Here is an 18,448-nt window from a genome sequence, read left to right as displayed (position 1 = left end):
TCACATATATATTTATATATACTGAACAAAATTATAAATGCAACACTTGTTTTTGCCCCCATTTTTTTATGAGCTGAACTCAAAGTTCTAAGACTTTTTCTATGTAAAAGGCCTATTTCTCTCAAATATTGTTCACAAATCTGTCTAAATCTGTGTTAGTGAGCACTTCTCCTTTGCCGAGATAATCCATCCACCTCACAGGTGTGGCATATCAAGATGCTGATTAGACAGCATGATTATTAGGCTGGTCACAATAAACAGCTCTTAAAGGTATGTTGTTTGTTGTTGTCTCATACTTATAGATATGATGTTGTTTGTACATGCTACTGCTTCTGTTAGCTTTTAATATACGGTTTTATTCTGATTAAAGCTTTATTACAGCACAGCAACCGTACGTGCCTCCATGTATAACACTTCTCATTGCTTTCTGAAAATAAGTGTATAAATGGATGGATATAAGTGCACCCCTAGTTTTCTCTTCCTCTTCACTAAAGCAGCAGAACATGGCCACGCCTCCTTTGTTGCATGTTCCCGGGGGCGGGGTTTATCTGGGTTCGTGAAGCTTGTTGTAGTCCCTTACCAGCCATATTTGTAGGCATTAAACTCCCAAAATTTTAAAAGATGATATCTCTGTTTGCACTGAACTTTAAGCGCTGCAACTTTGCAGATATTGTTTATGCTCAAACAGCAACATTACAAACGAACTAATGTTAAAAAAAGTGAAATCCCAATTAACCACTCCTTTAATCAATTTGTTAAAAACACTGATTCATTCAGAACTACTGTGTATTGACCAGAAACGTGCAATGGCATGTTCTGCCATGGTTTTATTGGAGACTATTTTTATTGGTGGGCAACAACAGACAAAGTGACAATACTGGGCATGAAATTGAAGTTAATGAATATATTGTTGTTTACTGGACAGTTGTAGAATAGAATTTTGACATTTGCAGTTGAGTACAGTCATATCGGCTCTTGTCATTTTGCTTATATACACAGAACAAAAATGTCATATATCTCAGTAACCCTTTTCATTTTACTGGTTTTTGTTTCTTTTTTCTTTTTTGCAGTGAAACCCATTGTTTTCTTTCCTCTCTCACGTTGTCCTCTGCTCTCTGCACTCACTTGTTTTATTGATCGATTGGCTTAGAATGACTGAAAGTAAATCGATTCGGGCCTTTATAAAATTTGGAGGGCTGCCCAGGAAGGACATTTAAATGTTTTACAAGGCCATGTAACAGCTAACAGCAACATGTCCTCTCATGGACCTTTTTGCAGTATTTTCTGGGCTGGTGCTATAACTATGCCTCTGGGGTATTATAAGACCTCGTGTCGCATAGGGTATATTTAGTATCCTTCGCAACAGTGTTGAGTATATCCAAATCCTCTTCGAAGTGCAATAGCTTGTTACATTTTAATGTGGTTTTCAAGCTGCAACTCCAGGAGCAGTGAACTTAGCTCATGTCTAGCCAATGTTATGTGACAGTTTGTGCACACAGAGTAAATTATTCTGGGAAGGAATGCAAGTAAATTAGTAAGTGTCTGAGTACTGGGATGTTTGAGAGCAGCAGGTAGAGCTCTGCACTTTAAGGCTTTCTTTTTCCTTTACATGCATGCGCACATGTATGCACACAGATAAATGTGCAAAGGCGCATGATCATGCTCAGATAAGAATGAGAACATGAACATGCTGATAACATACGTAGATAATGCGGGTTACTAAAACCACAAGCTGTAACCATATGAATCAAATGGGGAACTGGCCTTAAGATAGACGACCTTGAACTTATCTGGTTTTAAACATGTTTTCATGGTCATTTAAAAAGATTGATTTAGATGACCTTTGCTTTTGTTTAGGGCACATGCTTTTTTCACATCCTGTCACATACAAAGCAAAACCATGAAAGGCTAAGCATTAAGTGATATTGTCCCATTATGAAAATATATGCAAAGTCACAATTACGAGAAATAAATCATCTTGACAAGATGTCAGAATATTATGAGACATAAATACAAGTTTCGAATAATTTTGATAAGATATAGCCACATTCTCAGAAATATGAAGTCACACACAGATTTATTAAATATAAAGTAGTCTAAATTATAAATGAAAGTTGTATTTTAAAGATATAGTCACATTTTAAATCAAACAGCGAAACATATGATAAATCTGTACCATTATATTGTCACATTTTCAGATATAAAGTCACATTATAATATAAAAAAAATAATAAAGTTACATTTGTGTAATATAAAGTCAAAATTATGATTATGAAAGTTGTATTTACAAGATTTTGTGAGATGAAAAACAACTTTCTCATACTTTTTTTGATTGATGGATGGTGCATTTCTGCACATGCAGATTCCATGTAGGCCACCTGATGACTACTAAACTATGAAAGCCTTCACAGATGCTGTATGACTTATCAAAGTAAGTTTGCTTACAGGAAAAAAATCATGCATGGACCAGTTAGCAAAGGGCAGACAATTTTCATTCTAGAATGTATCGTTCACTTACATTAACATTAAATGAAGCATTTCACTGTTCTTATTGTATTGTGTAATGTGGCTAGACAGATTCTTTAAAATTTTCCTAAAAGACACTAAGACAGATTTTTTTTAAAGAGCTCAATCTTGGATTAAAGTAGGTCTTGATATTCATAGCTTATTCAGAGCTCTTTTAAAAACATTACTGATGCACAGTTGTGTTACTCTTTTGCCAAAGAATTATTCAGGCTGCTTGAATATTATGCTACAAGTTCCAGAAGAGGGCATCAAGCTCTGCTGGAATGTCATGCTCATAATTTTGTCGGGTCTTATGACTGCATGGCACATTTAAGTCTTCTCATAAAACACACTCTGGTGCTATCAGGTGACCCGCTGTTATTGAATCTGAACAATATTAAACTTAATTAAGGTTAATCTTGTTTGATGAGTTCATAGATGTACAGTAATAAGATCAGCTTCTGAAATGTGAATCACATTTTTCAGGGCAAAACTGTGACACTTGTATGGTCTTCAAGAGTCATGAAATTAGCATAGTTAAAAATGAATTTGACGCTCACCGGCTGTTATCCCATTAGTGGAAATGAAGAGTTGAATGAGATGTGTATTTGGGACAGTGTTCAGGAATGCAAAATCTCTAACGATGCAGTTGAGGAGAGATTTAAATCAGATGAACAGCACTTAGATTTAGTGAAGGGAATCATTGCTATAAATGTAAACCTTGTTATTCATAATGCAACCTGATAGTGTCACCACCTTGCACAGCCACTCCATAACACAAAAGTCATTCACTAAATATTGAAATGGTGTCATCATTTACCTATGATCTTTCTGCATGACTTGCTTTCTTTTACAGAATGCAAAAGGACATATTTTGTATAATGACCTGGTCAACTTTTATGGTCAAAACACCTTAAAAGATTCATAAAAGTGGTTCATATGACTCATCTGCTAAATTCCTAAAATAAAGTCTTTAGAGGTCATATGATGATTTTGCATGATTCACTGATAATCTGACTCTCCAGCAGAACTGCAGATTGTTGAGTTCTGGTTCAGTCTGAACGATTCTTTCAGTCTGGTTTTGTTAACTGAATCACTGAAATGAATTAATTGAAGAATCTATTTGTTTGATTTGACACATTTTAAGCTGAAGCACTAAAATGACTAACTGGAACAAAACGAAAATGTTATTACCTTGACAAAATGATCTCGTGGCCACGACATAATATCACATTCCCACGAGTTAATATGACCTTCCCACAAATTAATATCTCGTGGCCATGACATATTATCATGTTCCTATGAGTTTTTATGTCGTGGCCATGACAAAACTATGTGAACCGACCATGTCATGTTCTGGGCACCATGATTTAACACCATTTGCTCAAGTCGAGTTTTTCAAAGGCGAAGTTCAGAGAACCCTGGGGTAGGGTTACTGTGCTTGCACATGCACTCAGAACATTAATTTCAATAACTTCAGATGTCTAGTGAATATCGGATTTTAAAATAAGATGCTTTGGCCCGGTTTCACAGACAGGGCTTATCTTAAGCCAGGACTAGGCCTTAAATTAAGATGTTTAAATAACTTTGATAAAAATGCCTTGAAAGAAAACGTCATGTGTGCATCTTGTGACAGAACAATGGAACTGACATGTTTTAATATATGTCAGAGCAAGATATTTTCAGTTGAGACAGCTCAAACATGCATTTTAATGTGGGGACTAGCCTTAAGCCATGTCTGAGAAACCAGGGTTTATTTGTTCAGAGGATGTTAAAGTGGGTTTCATTAAATCTGTTCAAGAATACAAACACTCCTGATACAACAACAGAGAACTGTTTATTCTTTCCTACGTACAAATCTTATCCAGAGCTGAAATGTGGATCTTAGCTGATCTTAAATGTTTTGTTTAATTCAAGTGATAAGATCAGCTGGTCAGAGAACATCTTGACATCTCATTAACAATCGCCCCGCCAATGATTGCAACAAATCTATTCCAGATTAGGTACTCCTCCAATCAGGAGTACCTAATCCATGTAACCATATATATAGTATCCTAGCCTGTGTTGAATATGAGAGTTTTTATGTTGTCCCTCCTCCTCCCCTGCGGCACCTTGCAGCAGCCTTCCTTTGTTATTTTGACTTAAAAAAACATAAGAAAAACAAGAAAAGGCGATGGTCAAAGAGGTAGAGACAACGCGAGCATGGACTATACTTGCTACATCATGATATGGATATGATATGGTTGTTGTTTTATCTCATAGAAATGTTGTTACGTACTACACAGATTAATAACTGTTTAAATAAACGTTCATATATTCATTTCCATGGACTTTCTGGTGCGTCATGCCGCCGGCTGTTTTGATTTTGTTTCCCGGTACTTCCTCACCGTCTCGTCACCTCGCTTTCTGATTGGGTACACGCCACAGTCCACAGGCTGCATGATCGTTTGTCCTCGGGGGACACCACACACGAGAAGAAATCGGGCCAAATAAATCCAACATGTTGGATATCCCCGATTTGAGATCGGAGCGGTCCCGACGTTCTTCCGAGCAGAGGAGAGCAGTCTTAACACACCACACACGGCAGGAATATTTGATCAGATTATTTTACGATAATCGGAGCATCTTAAGATTGTCGGAAGGGGTGATTCGGGCCTAATACCATGGGCCTAATTATCCTGCCGTGTGAACCAGCCTTGAGATAAAATGTCCAATATGAGTGGTCAGCGTTACACAGTTTTCTGGAGTTGAGGAGTTTTTAAGGAGAAAAAAATAATAAAATACACATAAAACCTAATTTTAACATGAGAAAAAAAGTTTAATTTTATGGATTCAAATTAATAATAACTAAAGGAAATATACATATTACAAAAACAATAAAGTGCAGTAAATCTTAAATTATTACAAATTACTGAAACTACTAATGTTCAAATGTTTGGGGTCGGAAGTTTGTTTTTGAAAATAAAGTCTCTTAAAATGCCTGTTTTAAAATTATAGCTGAGCTATTTACAGCATCCAGTCTTCAGTGTCACATGAGCCTTCAGAAATCATCTTAATATGCATATTTGGTGCCAAAGAAACTTTTGATTTCTTATTAATATCAACATTCAAAAGAGATGTGATGCTTTGTGGAAACCGTGATACAACAGAAAGGTCAAAAGAACAGCATTTATTTGAAATAGAAATCTTTTGTAACATCATAAATGTCTTTACTGTAAAATATTGTATTATCATTCAGTCTGGGCTAGATTATTTACCGCCATGCATATCTAATGAGACATTTCTCTCAACTCAAAATGATCTTTAGGCTTAAGCGAGGTATTGGTGTGCAGGTAAATAATTAAAGAAAAGAAAGATTTCAGCAGTTATGGGACATGTCCTTCTTTATCTACAAATGATTTCTCTCAAAAACTGTCAGCAAAGTCCTGCAATTATTCAACAGCGGCTAGCCAAAGCACTCATGTTTTATCAGATTTCTGCTCTAATGCATGCTTCCTGGGCTTTCCTTTCTCCATTTACTAGATTAACCCTTATTTATTTATGACTTTTGAATGAATGCAAAGCAGGAATGTTACGGGAAAACGAGGCATACTTATCTGTGGCCCCACAAACACATCAGGCTGTTTTATATGCTTTGTGTTTGTGCAGGGGTGTACTGTAGCGACATAAACAGCCTATTAAAAGATTAGTTTACCTTCTTTAATTTCCATCTTCAGCTGCTCTGTGCATCTTATTTATGCCAGCACCATGACAACTATGGCTGTGTTGGTTCATGTGACATGTTTTAACTAATAAAGAGAAAAGCTTTGGGAATATGTTACTCAAATACGCGTGTGTGCTGTAAACATGGAAACCATATACAAACCCATGGTTTGTTTCTGTCTTGTTGCCTTGAAGAACGACAGGAACATTTGAAACTTCTGCCCCCTTGTACTGAATCAACGTCCTTTTTCACTCCACCGAGGGTTCGAACTACAACCCCGATGAGCTCTCAGCTACACAAAAACTATCAAGATACGGCTGAAATAACTGTTGTTATCCAAATTAAACTGGTATTTCTTTCCATTAACAATCAGTTTTCACAACAGTTTGACAATTCAATTGATCAGACAAAGAAAGAACCGTGCAGAAATCTGGTAATTTCAGCCACATTTACCAAAATCTCTACCAATTTTACCAAAATATATGATGTTTACATATTATAATTGACATCCAAATCCCACAAGATGTCATCTTAGAATCTTAACATTTGCCCTCTAACCAAAAAAAAAAAAAAAAAAAACCTGGATTAAGCAAACCTGGAGTTTATTGTTTTTGGATTCTAATCCATATAAAGCAGTTTTACTAGTCTCAGAGCTGGTTTTAAGGCAGTAATTGGATTGTACTTTACAGGATGTAGGCATTTGTGTTAAGTATTAACATGCACTATTAAAGAGTTTAACACAGAATTATACTGTGGGAGACCAGGGTTTGATGAGGAAGAAGGAGTTCTTTGGAGTGTTGATCCCATCCTACACTTTATTTGACCCTTTGAGGCAGATTCAAGTTGCCTATACCCTGAAAAAATAAAAATAAAAAATAATTAAAAATGATTTAGACCAGCATGAAATTCTCTAAATTAGTGTTCTTTATATTTCAACTGCTTTAAAATCTAAATTACAAACTGTGCATTAAAAAGAATCATTTTTGATACACTTGCTCAAGGCAAAAATTGGAGTCTGTTAGAGAGCTTGACTTTAAAAGGATTAAGCCCGAAGGTTCATACACATCACAGAAAAACACACCACTCATAAGACTTATTAAAGATCAGTTTGGGACACTGTTACTACAGTGTGTTTCATATGTTAGATCAACATCATAAATATTAGATCATCATCATAACTGAGGACAGAAACATAACACTGTACACAATGCTTTGTGTTTGTAGAGGGTCTTCAAGAACACTGTGCTAAATATGAATTGACAATCCTTCATCATACTGTATGTTGGCACTCGACTTTCTAGCATTAGTAACTTTATATGTTGTCTATGGTTTAGCACCCCACAGCGATCAGAGGGATTTCATATGTTGTCCTCGAGAGTGTGTGGAAGAACAGAATTTGGGATGAGATGTTCTTAGTGTCTTGAATCCTCAGATGTGCATTTTCAATAAAATATCAAGCATAAATGTATTTATTTTATGTATTGAGGGATTTCTAAGCACTTTTAACCAGCCTAACTAGGAAGACTCAATTTAATAGAAAATCATCGTGACCATTAACTGTGCTAATTGTTAACTATATTTCTTGAATAGTTTAAACCTATAATAATTTATGATTTAAAAATTGGGAGGGGGATAAGCAATGACTGTTCAGTCAAATATTAGCATCCAAACTGAAAGTTACTGGTTCTTTTGATATTTATGCAGACATGCACAGCCCAATAACAGATGTATTATTATTATTATAATTTTTGGCCAACTATTCCTTGACAGGTGCAAGTTTTATTTGTCTCATTTGTAACGATCAGCCTCATCGGAAGATGTTATTAAATGCGGTCAGATTATACTCTTTGAGCTCCATAGGTTTGGTGCACCTTTTACCTTGGATGAATGAAGTTTGTTCACTTACTGCTACTGAATTATATTGAAAGTGTTTGTTTACCGTTTTGTTTTGTTTTTTTGCTCCTTTTCATCGGTTTACTTCTGCCCCCTGCAGCGACCGTGATGTTTTTTGTGCTTCTATATGTCCTAACATGTTTCCTCAATCTGTGTCAAAAAAAGACCTGTGTGCTACTGTGGCTTGCTTGTTTCATTACTCCAACAGAGACTGCTTTATGTTTCATTTTTACACACATCCGTAAGCTGTAGGCTATTAAAAATTGTGACATTTCTGGTCATGTGATCTCCTGAGGGGGGCGACCAACTCTATTTACAATAAAATAGCCTTTATTATAAGACTGATAAGTCACGAGTCTATTTGGATGGAAGTTTCATTATAGTAATTATCGTTATTTTTATATGAAACCTTATAATTAGGAAAAAAATGTTGCATGCACCTTTTAATCAGAAGCCCGGCTTTGAGTTTCTTCAGTGATGTTGGACACTGACGGACGCTTCGCGAGCTGTCATTCGCCTCACATGACAGCAACCTGAAAGAGAGAGATGGACTGAAGTCATGTAAGTATTTTACAGTGTTAGTCCTGTAGAGAGCAGTAGATCGTTTTATTGAATTGTTTAATACGCTCCCCGTGGTACTGTACATGAGCGCGAGCGGGGAGGGGGAGGGAGGAGCGATCGTAGTAATTCTCTTCATTTCAAATCCCTGTCGTGGCAGCACGGGCAAGGCAGAGGACTTTTCTCCCTTTCAAACTTAAGGGGAAAACCCTCCACCGATAGCCTAGTCCACGAGCTAAAGATCAAATGGAGGACTTTGGGAGGAGGAAACGTTAGTTTGAAGGCACACTGTGGCTCACTGTATGCACGAGTGTCTCCACACTTGCACTGGATACACGAAGCAGGACGTTTTGATCGCCGCGATCTCTCTGAAACCCGCCAAACGTTCACACGGTGAGTCGCGCGCCGTGCGCGTTTATTTACGACTCTCGCGCTTCACTCATGCAGCACTCGTTCGTGTTCTTCTGTCGTACGAAGCGTTGGCTCGCTGCGTGCTTTGACAGGTCAGCGGTACTAGAGCTAAAACGGTTCATTCCCGTCGCCCTCCACTGTAAGACACTAAAGGCTTTAGTGGACGCGGGCTTTTGCATGTTAGCAAGGCTGACATTGCACAGGTTGCCGGCTCGGAGAGTGTCTTGCTGTATGTAGGGCCTAGTTTGTAGCAGGCACATAATGTACCAACAGACACATTGTAGCCCCGTGTTTGCTGGTACAGTATGTGCCTGCTACACTCACACATAAACATACTGTACTGAAGCAGGCATGCGTTTTATGCTGATGGATTCACTTCAGTTACTCTTTTCCACCTAAAACGTGCATAGAAGAGACAGGAACCAACAGGTAAATAAGTGAAGAACTTTTAGCCTGGAGAAAATGAGTTTATGCATTAGATTTCTCTCTGTGGGAAAATTTTGTGTGAACTGTTTACAGTAAACTTATTTTGCATTTTGCAGCATCTACAGCAGCCTACCTTATTTAATGTTATTTATTTGTTAAAAACTTGGGGAGTTTTTTTTAAAGTGAAAATGGCATGTATAGAAAGTGGTAGTTTTGCAGAATAAAGTTTGACCTGTCTAATTTTTAAACACTCAACCCAGGTTTTTTTCCAATAAGACTAGTATATTGCAGATATACAGTGTACAAAAGATTGATGTAATTATATAGACAATTTCCCATTTTCCATATGTTGAATTGCTTGAAGATAAAGAAAAGTTGTGTTTGTATTAATGTCATTTCCATCTTTTAAGCACGTTCTTCAAAGTGAAATTAAATTATGTTCAGTTATGTATGTAGTGATTCATATCAATGTGGCCTGTTTTTTAATAACTAATCGAGTAATTGCTTTTTGAATTGTGTCAGGGTCAGGGATCTTACAGTTGCTTTTAACACTGTATAGACAAATTAAACATTTAAGCATTTACTAATCGCTCTCATTTTTCAGCATGGGGAAGTGAACATGAGATATGTTAATGCCTGTAGAATGAATGAATTTAAAGAACTAGTTCACTTCCAAAATAAAACTTTCCTGATAATCATCCAAGATGTTCACATCTTTCTTTATTCAGACGCACAGAAATTAAGGTTTTTAAGGAAAACATTACAGGATTTATCTCCATATAGTGGACTTCAATGGGGTACTACTGGGTGAAGGTCCAAATTGCAGTTTCGGTGCAACTTCAAAGGGCTCTACACGATCCCATCTGAGGAATAAGTATCTTGTCTAGTTAAAGATCGGTAATTTTCTTAGCAAAAAATTAAAATGTATGTACTTTGTAACCATAAATTTTGCTTGATAACAGTCTTAAATTTGATAAACAGATATGTGCTGGTCTTGTTTCTATTATCTTCATCTTTAAGAAATGGTTAAACCCTTTTTGTCTGGTAAGAATCTTGAAACTGTCATGCATGCATTTGTAACATCTCGACTAGACTATTGTAACTCTTTGTACATTGGTGCCTCTCAGACTTGTGTCACAAGCTTATAGTTAGTTCAGAATGCTGCAGCCTGGCTCTTCAAAGTGAAGTGTAAAAGTGATCACACACTACACTGGTTATGATTCCACTTCATTGGTCCGCTACCAGTCTAATAAAGAATTATTTTAACCTTGTAAAGCACTTTGTTCGACGCCAGTTGTTTTTAAATGTGGTATACAAAAGAACTTGTATTATTGTATTGTATAAATGCTCGTCTTGCACTAGCTTGACTTCTTGCATTATGTAGTAAGGTTCGAAAGGTCACATGTGATGTAGGCGGAAGTACCATATTTTTCGGACTTTAAGTCGCACCTGAGTATAAGTCGCATCAGTCCAAAAATACGTCGTGATGAGGAAAAAAACATATGTCACTTATTTAGAACCAAGAGAAAACATTACCGTCTCCAGCCGCGAGAGGGCGCTCTATGTCTTCTATGCTGCTCAGTGCTCCTGTAGTCTACACTGAAGACATAGAGCGCCCTCTCACGGCTGGAGAAGGTAATGTTTTCTATTGATTAATTTCTTTTGGTTCGGTTCATGTCAAATTAATTTCGATAAATAAGTCGCACCTGACTATAAGTCGCAGGACCAGCCAAACTATGAAAAAAAGTGTGACTTATAGTCCGGAAAATACGGTACCATCCCAGTGTTTACAAAGTAAACGTGCAAAGCAAGTTTGTGACCCTGAGTAAGAAATGAAGAAATGAAGCAAGTGCTCATAGGGATGCCAGAAGTATGGAACTGAGATGCAGCATCTCGTTCCCTTGGGGAACCATGGTTACATGAATATCCTGGAGAAGTTTCCCTTTAGGAACTTGACCTGCATTAAAACGCTATGATACGTATCCCAATACAGGGGTTGCGATAGAATATATTATGATACATTTCAATTCTGTATAGCCCCTTTCACGCTGCGATTCCGGCAAATACACGTGTAAAGTGTTCCGGCAATTGTTCCCGGGTCGCTAGATTTTGCACTTTCACACTGCCAGTGATTACCCGGGATATGTGCGTGCTCTTTTTTTGGGGAAGTCATGGCCTAATGGTTAGAGAGTCAGACTCGCAATCGAAGGGTTGTGAGTTCGAGTCTCGGGCCGGCAGCTATTGTGGGTGGGGGGAGTGCATGTACAGTGCTCTCTCCACCTTCAATACCACAACTTAGGTGCCCTTGAGCAAGACACCAAACCTCACTGGGCGCCGCAGCATAAATGTCTGCCCACTGCTCCGGGTGTGTGTTCATGGTAAGCAAAGCAGAAAACGAGGACGGAATCCCAAAATCCAGTCGTGAAAATGAAACTTACATTTTAATATGGAAAGTCATGGAATTTGTCAAAGTTAGCATAAATTAATCAAATCAAATCTCCATATGGACCAGTATCGGTAAATGTTAAGCCGCAAAAGTTGTTCTGCGCATCTCTGTGTGAATGATCGGATGGCAGAGACGTGCGGGTTTGTTTGCTACATAGACTGAAGCGCATGACGCTTGCATTATTTTCAGCATCTGAGCTTCAGAGTTCTCTCTCCATCAAGCGATCTGAACTTTTCAGTTCATCTCAATGGACGCACAGCGTACCTGTATTTGCTGAACTGTAAACTCTGTGTGAAGGCGCACAACGCGACCGTCGCTTTACTGATAGCGCTGTTTCTCACACATGCAAAGAAAGAGAGAGCGAGAGTATTACCATGCTGAATCTACAAGCTATATGTAAACTATTCTTTGTTGTCTTCTCTTGTCAAAATAATGGAGTTCATTTAGAATTATTCATATTCATTTTCGAACAAGCAGAAGACATACCGGTTTCTCCGGTAGTGGGCAGGGCTAATGCGCAAATGGCAATTTCATTGGCCAGGGGGCTGATAGTTTTTGATTAGTACCGTCCCTGTTTTGATTTCAGCAAATCGGTTTGACCGAACGCAGACAACGTGATTACTATTCATGATCCCAGCAGCTCATTAATTCATAGTGCATTGTATATACATTAGTATGATAGTAGAATCAGTAGTAGTATTATCTTTTAATAATAATTAATATGATCTATTAAATTTTTTTTTACAGAAACCCTCAATGACCAAAAATATCTTAAGCATCACCACCAGTCTTAATTTCAGTTAAAATGACAAATATGCATTCATTAGGCCTAAAATTGTGCTAGAAATATTACTATTATTTAGTAAAATGTATGTGATACTGCTACTACTGTTGAAAAAAATTATAAAACTAAATTTTTTAATGAAATAAATTACAATATTTCTTCCATGTTTTAATTTTAATTGCAAATCCCCTTTATTTACCAAAAATAAAATGTGTTTACATTTAATAAATTAAAAGACAAATTAAATTTGGGTGAAACTTGTTTACTATTTTTCATAATTATATAACTTGTAGAAAAACTTTAAACACAATCGTAAATAAGTATAAAGAATGGCATTGGTTTTATTTTTGGTGCTAAAAAGTTTTTTTTTTTTTTTTTATTAGCATATTTTTGTGTTTTGCTTTGGTACCGAAATTGGTACAGAGAACCGTGGATTTTCACTGGTATCTGTACCGATTACTGAAATTTTGGTACCGTGACAACACTATCTCGGACTAAATCTAAAATATCTTAAACTGTGTTCAGGAGATGAACAGAGGTCTTACGGGTTTGGAATGACATGAAGGTGAGTTATTAATGATATAATTTTAATATTTGGGTGAACTAACCCTTTACATTTTTTTGAGGTTTGTCAGTCTAACAATGTTTGCAATATGAGCATGGTTAGCTTGTGGCCACTTCTATCAAACCGTCAGACACTTGGCAATTCTTGAAGTGTTTTTAATCCTTTGCGTCACATACAAGTTGTCCTGATTATTAGGGCTCAAGCCTGGAGGGCGAGAGCCCTATTGTTTTCCTTAGGATTATTTTTTTTTTTTTTTTTTTTTTTCTTTATTCTTCTAATTTTTTTCCAAGGTTTCGGGGGCTTTTGGGGTCCTTAACATACTCAAAAACTCTTGAAAATTGGCACACACCTTGGAACCTGCGGCCATTAGGGCCGGGCAGAGTATGATACACGGGCGTGGCACAGGGGCTCTACAGCGCCCCCTGTAGTACTGAGGGCCATATATCATGCATACTTGCACGTATACATATGAAACTTGGTACATATATATAACTCATCAAACCAAACAACTTTCACACTGCATGTCATAAGCTCCGCCCAACAGGAAGTTGGCTATTTAGGGTTTCATGAAAAACACATGCTCTGGAATTTGATATACTCCTCTGAGGAACTCCACCCGTTCACCACAAAACTCGGTGAACACGATCTCAAGACATTGGGGATGCTAAATTGCGAAGAGATTTTTGATATCTCGAACGGTTTGCCCGTGGCGAGGCGTTGAAATTATGGCGAGAAATGAGAAACAGGAAATGTCTAATAACATTCACATACATTTCCTGAATTTGATCAAACTTAATTTGTTTGTTCGTTGTATGATACCGATCGTATATATGTGACTATTAGGAGTCAAAGTTATAGCGCCACCAACTGGCAGCAGGAAGTGAATCATTTTCAAAACGCTTTGAATTCAGCATCTTATTTTTACTTGATTTGCTTCAAACTTCATCAGAATAATGACAAAACACGGCCGAAGAAAATCTGTTGTGGGGATATTGATATCTAATATAGTGTTGCCATGGCAACGTGTCAAACTTGAATGTTCTGTTCTGGTGATTTTTAGGCAGACAACAAGCTCAGATTTACATGAAACTCGAAACAGATATCAGTATTAAAGATAGCTAAACCATGGCAAAAGCTTTGAAAAGGGCGTGGAAGAGGCACTCTATAGCGCCACCTTTTGTCAAAAGTGGGGGGGTTCGTTTTAGCTACAGACACCAAACTTGGTACATAAATTGTTCTTATCAAGACGGACAACTTTCTAATTCACAGTCATAAGCTACGATCAACAGGAAGTCGGCTATTTTGATTTGAATGTGTATTTTTGAGATTTTACAGTTGTAAAATTAATGAATACTCCTCACAGGGGAAGTACACTATACACACAAAACTTTGTCTACATGAAGAAAAAACATCGAGGAACTTAAATTGCGAACAGATTTTGGTTAGCTTGAACGGTTTTGTCGTGGTGATTTTTTGAAATGACAGTAAAAAGTGAAACATTAATCGTCTTCTATTTTTAAATTGCAGCTTCCAAACCTTTAAAAAACATTTTTCATTTAGAAAACCAGTGATTCTGAGGAAATATGCATAGTTTCATGACTTTACAGCACTGTATGATTAAAAGAAAATTAAAAAACTGTCAGACATCTGATCTCACTCTGTCACTCTGTGTGCTGACTCTGTGTGTGTGTGTGAGTGTGAGTGGGGGAGGGGTGTGAGCTGAGTGGCAGACAGACAGAGAGAGAGAGAGAGAGAGAGAGACTTAAACATCTCTTTAATCACCAGAAAAAAAACTGTATTTTAAATAGTTATTTTTTTGTTGTTGTTGCTAATTGTGCTGTTATCATTACATCTTAAGAAATATCTTAGGCCTTATCCTTTTCTGACAGTTTCAGGGATTAAAAAAAATCCTAAAAAACCTTATTTGTGCTGCAAATAATAATTTCAAACTCATTTGATACTGACCTCTGTCACCCTGTGACATGACATTTATTTGAATTTACATAATCTCAAGGATGTAACAGTAAAACTGTTCAGCTCACAGATGAAGACTAAGCTTTAATGCAAGCAGAACTATTTCACAAATGCTTATAGGTTAATGAAATCATAACAAAACACTTTTAAATTATTTAAGGATTTGGTAACACTTTAAAATAATGTCTCAATTGTTAACATTAGTAAATGCATTGGTAACACTTCATAATAGCTGCAATTCTTAGCTAAGCATTAGTAAATAGTCAGTTCATGCTTTATATAGCCTTCTCCCAAAATTAATATTTTAGTAAGCATTTTATAAATACAGCTATAATTAAATTGTTCATGGTTTATATGCACATTTATTTTGAGGAGATTAAAGGCTGTAATCTCCCTAAAAAAAATGTAAAATAAAAAATAAAATAAATAAAATAAACAAACACAGAACTCATAAATATTTATTTCAAGATGCAATAAAAGAAAACTGTACACTTGAATTTATATATATATATATATATATATATATATATATATATATATATATATATATATATATATATATATATACACACACACACAATTGCATAAGTTTATATTTAAAAATGTTTAGCAAGTGTACAGCTAATAATAATAATAATGCATTTTATTTAGTTTTAGCTACAGACACCAAACTCGGTACTTAAATTGTTCTTATCAAGACGGACAACTTTCTAATTCACAGTCATAAGCTACGATCAACAGGAAGTCAGCTATTTTGATTTGAATGTGTATTTTTGAGATTTTACAGTTGTGAATTAATGCATACTCCTCACATGGGAAGTACACTATACACACCAAACTTTGACTACATGAAGAAACAACATCGAGGAACTTAAATTGCGAACGGATTTTGGTTAGCTTGAACGGTTTTGACGTGGTGATTTTTTGAAATGACAGTAAGAAGGGAAACATTAATTGTATTGTATGTCTAAATTGCAGCTTCCAAACACTTCAAGGCATGTTTTCAGAGATCAAATCATTATGAGGAAATATGCATAGTTTCATGACTTTACAACACTGTATGGATAAAAGAAAAGAAAAAACTGTCAGACTTCTCAACTGACATGATCTCACTCTGGCCACTCCGTCTGTGTGAGGAAAGGGAGGGGGAGAGGGAGGGAGAGTGTGAGTGTGAGGGGGTTGGTGACTGTGAATCTTTGGTGACTGACAGTGTGTGTGGATTGTAGGGAGGGGCTGTCTGGCAGAGAGAGAGAGAGAGAGAGAGAGAGAGAGAGAGAGAGAGAGAGACCTAATCATTCCTTTAATAATCAGGAAAAAAAATCTATATTTTAAATTGTTATTGTTTTTGTTGTTGATAATGGTGGTGTTTTTTTCCTTTCATTACAGGTTAAGAAATCTCTTAGGCCTTATCCTTTTCTGACAGTTTTAGGGATTTAAAAACATCCTAAGAATCCTTATTTGTGCTGCAAATAATAATTTCAAACTCATTTGATACTGACCTATGACAACCTGTGACATGACATTTATTAATCTCATGGATGTAACAGTAAAACTCTTCAACTGACAGATTAAGCTGCAATGCAAGCAAAACTATTTCACAAATGCTTATAGGTCATTAAAATCATTACAAAACACTAATAAATTATTAAAGGGTTTGGTAACACTGTATAATAATGTCTAATTTGTTAACATTAGTAAATGCATTGGTAACACTTTATAATAACTGCACTCATTAGCTAAGCATTAGTAAATAGTTCATGATTATAAAGCCTTTTCCCTTAATAATAGTCATTATTAAGCAGGAATACATCTCTAATTACATTGTTCTTGGTTTAAAAGCACATATATTACAAAGGAGATTAAAGTTTCAGTTGTCTTATAAAATAAATCAATAAACACAACCCAGTTTGATTCAGAATTCAGAAATATTTATTTCAAGATGCAATAAAAGGAAACTGTACACTTGAAAAGGTTTTGAGCGATTCTTGAAGGACTAGCATCACCTTCACTTGTACGATGGTTTGAGGAATATATCTTCCAGATAGTACCGCCGCTCCCTATATGCAGAGTATGCAGTCTTCGTAGAGCACCAACTCCCAGAGGGGGCACCAGTTGCTCAAAAAAAAAAAAAAAAAATATGCGCCATTCTCCCATCCGCGTTCGCGACCACTCAATAGCATTTGAGAAGAAAGACTTGTAGTCACAAAACAATTGTAATGTGTTCATATAGGTGTCAGCTACAATGCACACCTTATACATTTTTTATACATTTTAAAATAAAGTGTTACTAAAGTTATATATATTGTTCTGTGTATGTGATTTCAAAGTCTAGATTGGTCGGATTAACCCTTTAACTGCCACATCCCTTAAAACTTGATTGTCAGAGGGTTACTGTAAATGCTTATGCCCGCTGGGCACAGTTTTCCCGATGCCACCAGGGTGGCGTTGCACTGATGGCTTGAGCCCGACATCGCTGCTTGCAGCTATATTTTTGATTTGTTTATTGTTGTGACATCACACCCAACCTAGATGATTCATTCTGATTTACACTTCATTTGGCTGATTTTCACTATTTGATTATGTATGACAGTGAAGCATTTGTGGATTTAAAAACATATACTAAGCCTTAGCCTTGAGATTTGTGTTTGTACATTTTGGTGTAAAATAATTGGTAGTGTAAGTAGCGGAGTACACGTGTTGAGGCTGTGACCTGTAATTTATCACAGTGTGCTGTCTCTCACCCTGAATGTGTCATGCAGTTTTATCTAAAAAACACATACTAGAAAGCTGATAAGTCAATTTTGTAAAACATCAACCAACGTTATCGGGAGTTTATTACTATAAAATGCTGCGAATAAGTTTTATCTTAGATTGCAGCAACTTACTGTTCTAAATGACATCTGCCCTACAAGACAATAGCCTGCCTCTTTAGTCTTTACTCTAGTATCGTTTATATTTTAGAATGATGTATAACCACAACATGTTGTTCAGTTATCACTTTTAAGGAATAGTTCACTGAGAAATGAAAATTCATTGTTTAATTTTTATTTTATTATATTTTTTTATGAATATCCTGGCTTTTCTTCTCAATTTAATGAAGTGGAGTGAAGACTAAGACATCCAAGTTAATTTAAGTTCCATAAAATAGGTCCATACGATTCATGCACTATATTCAAAGTCATA

General features: G+C 36.3%; 1 protein-coding gene across 2 annotated transcripts in view; it reads left to right on the top strand.

Annotated features, from left to right (window-relative positions):
• Positions 1 to 8,740: 8,740 nt before the first annotated feature.
• Positions 8,741 to 18,448, top strand: part of LOC113056082 (thyroid hormone receptor alpha-like) — a 128,242-nt gene continuing 118,534 nt past the window's right edge. For both annotated transcript variants that reach the window (XM_026222567.1, XM_026222568.1), the window contains exon 1: positions 8,741 to 9,052. The gene's annotated coding sequence lies outside the window, so the exon portion shown is untranslated. The remainder of the gene's footprint in view (positions 9,053 to 18,448) is intronic.

The sequence above is a fragment of the Carassius auratus genome, chromosome 37 (assembly GCF_003368295.1).
Source record: "Carassius auratus strain Wakin chromosome 37, ASM336829v1, whole genome shotgun sequence".
Classification (NCBI taxonomy): Eukaryota; Metazoa; Chordata; class Actinopteri; order Cypriniformes; family Cyprinidae; genus Carassius; species Carassius auratus.
The sequence above is the reverse complement of the archived record's forward strand: the minus strand, read 5'-3'. Positions and strand labels throughout refer to the sequence as shown.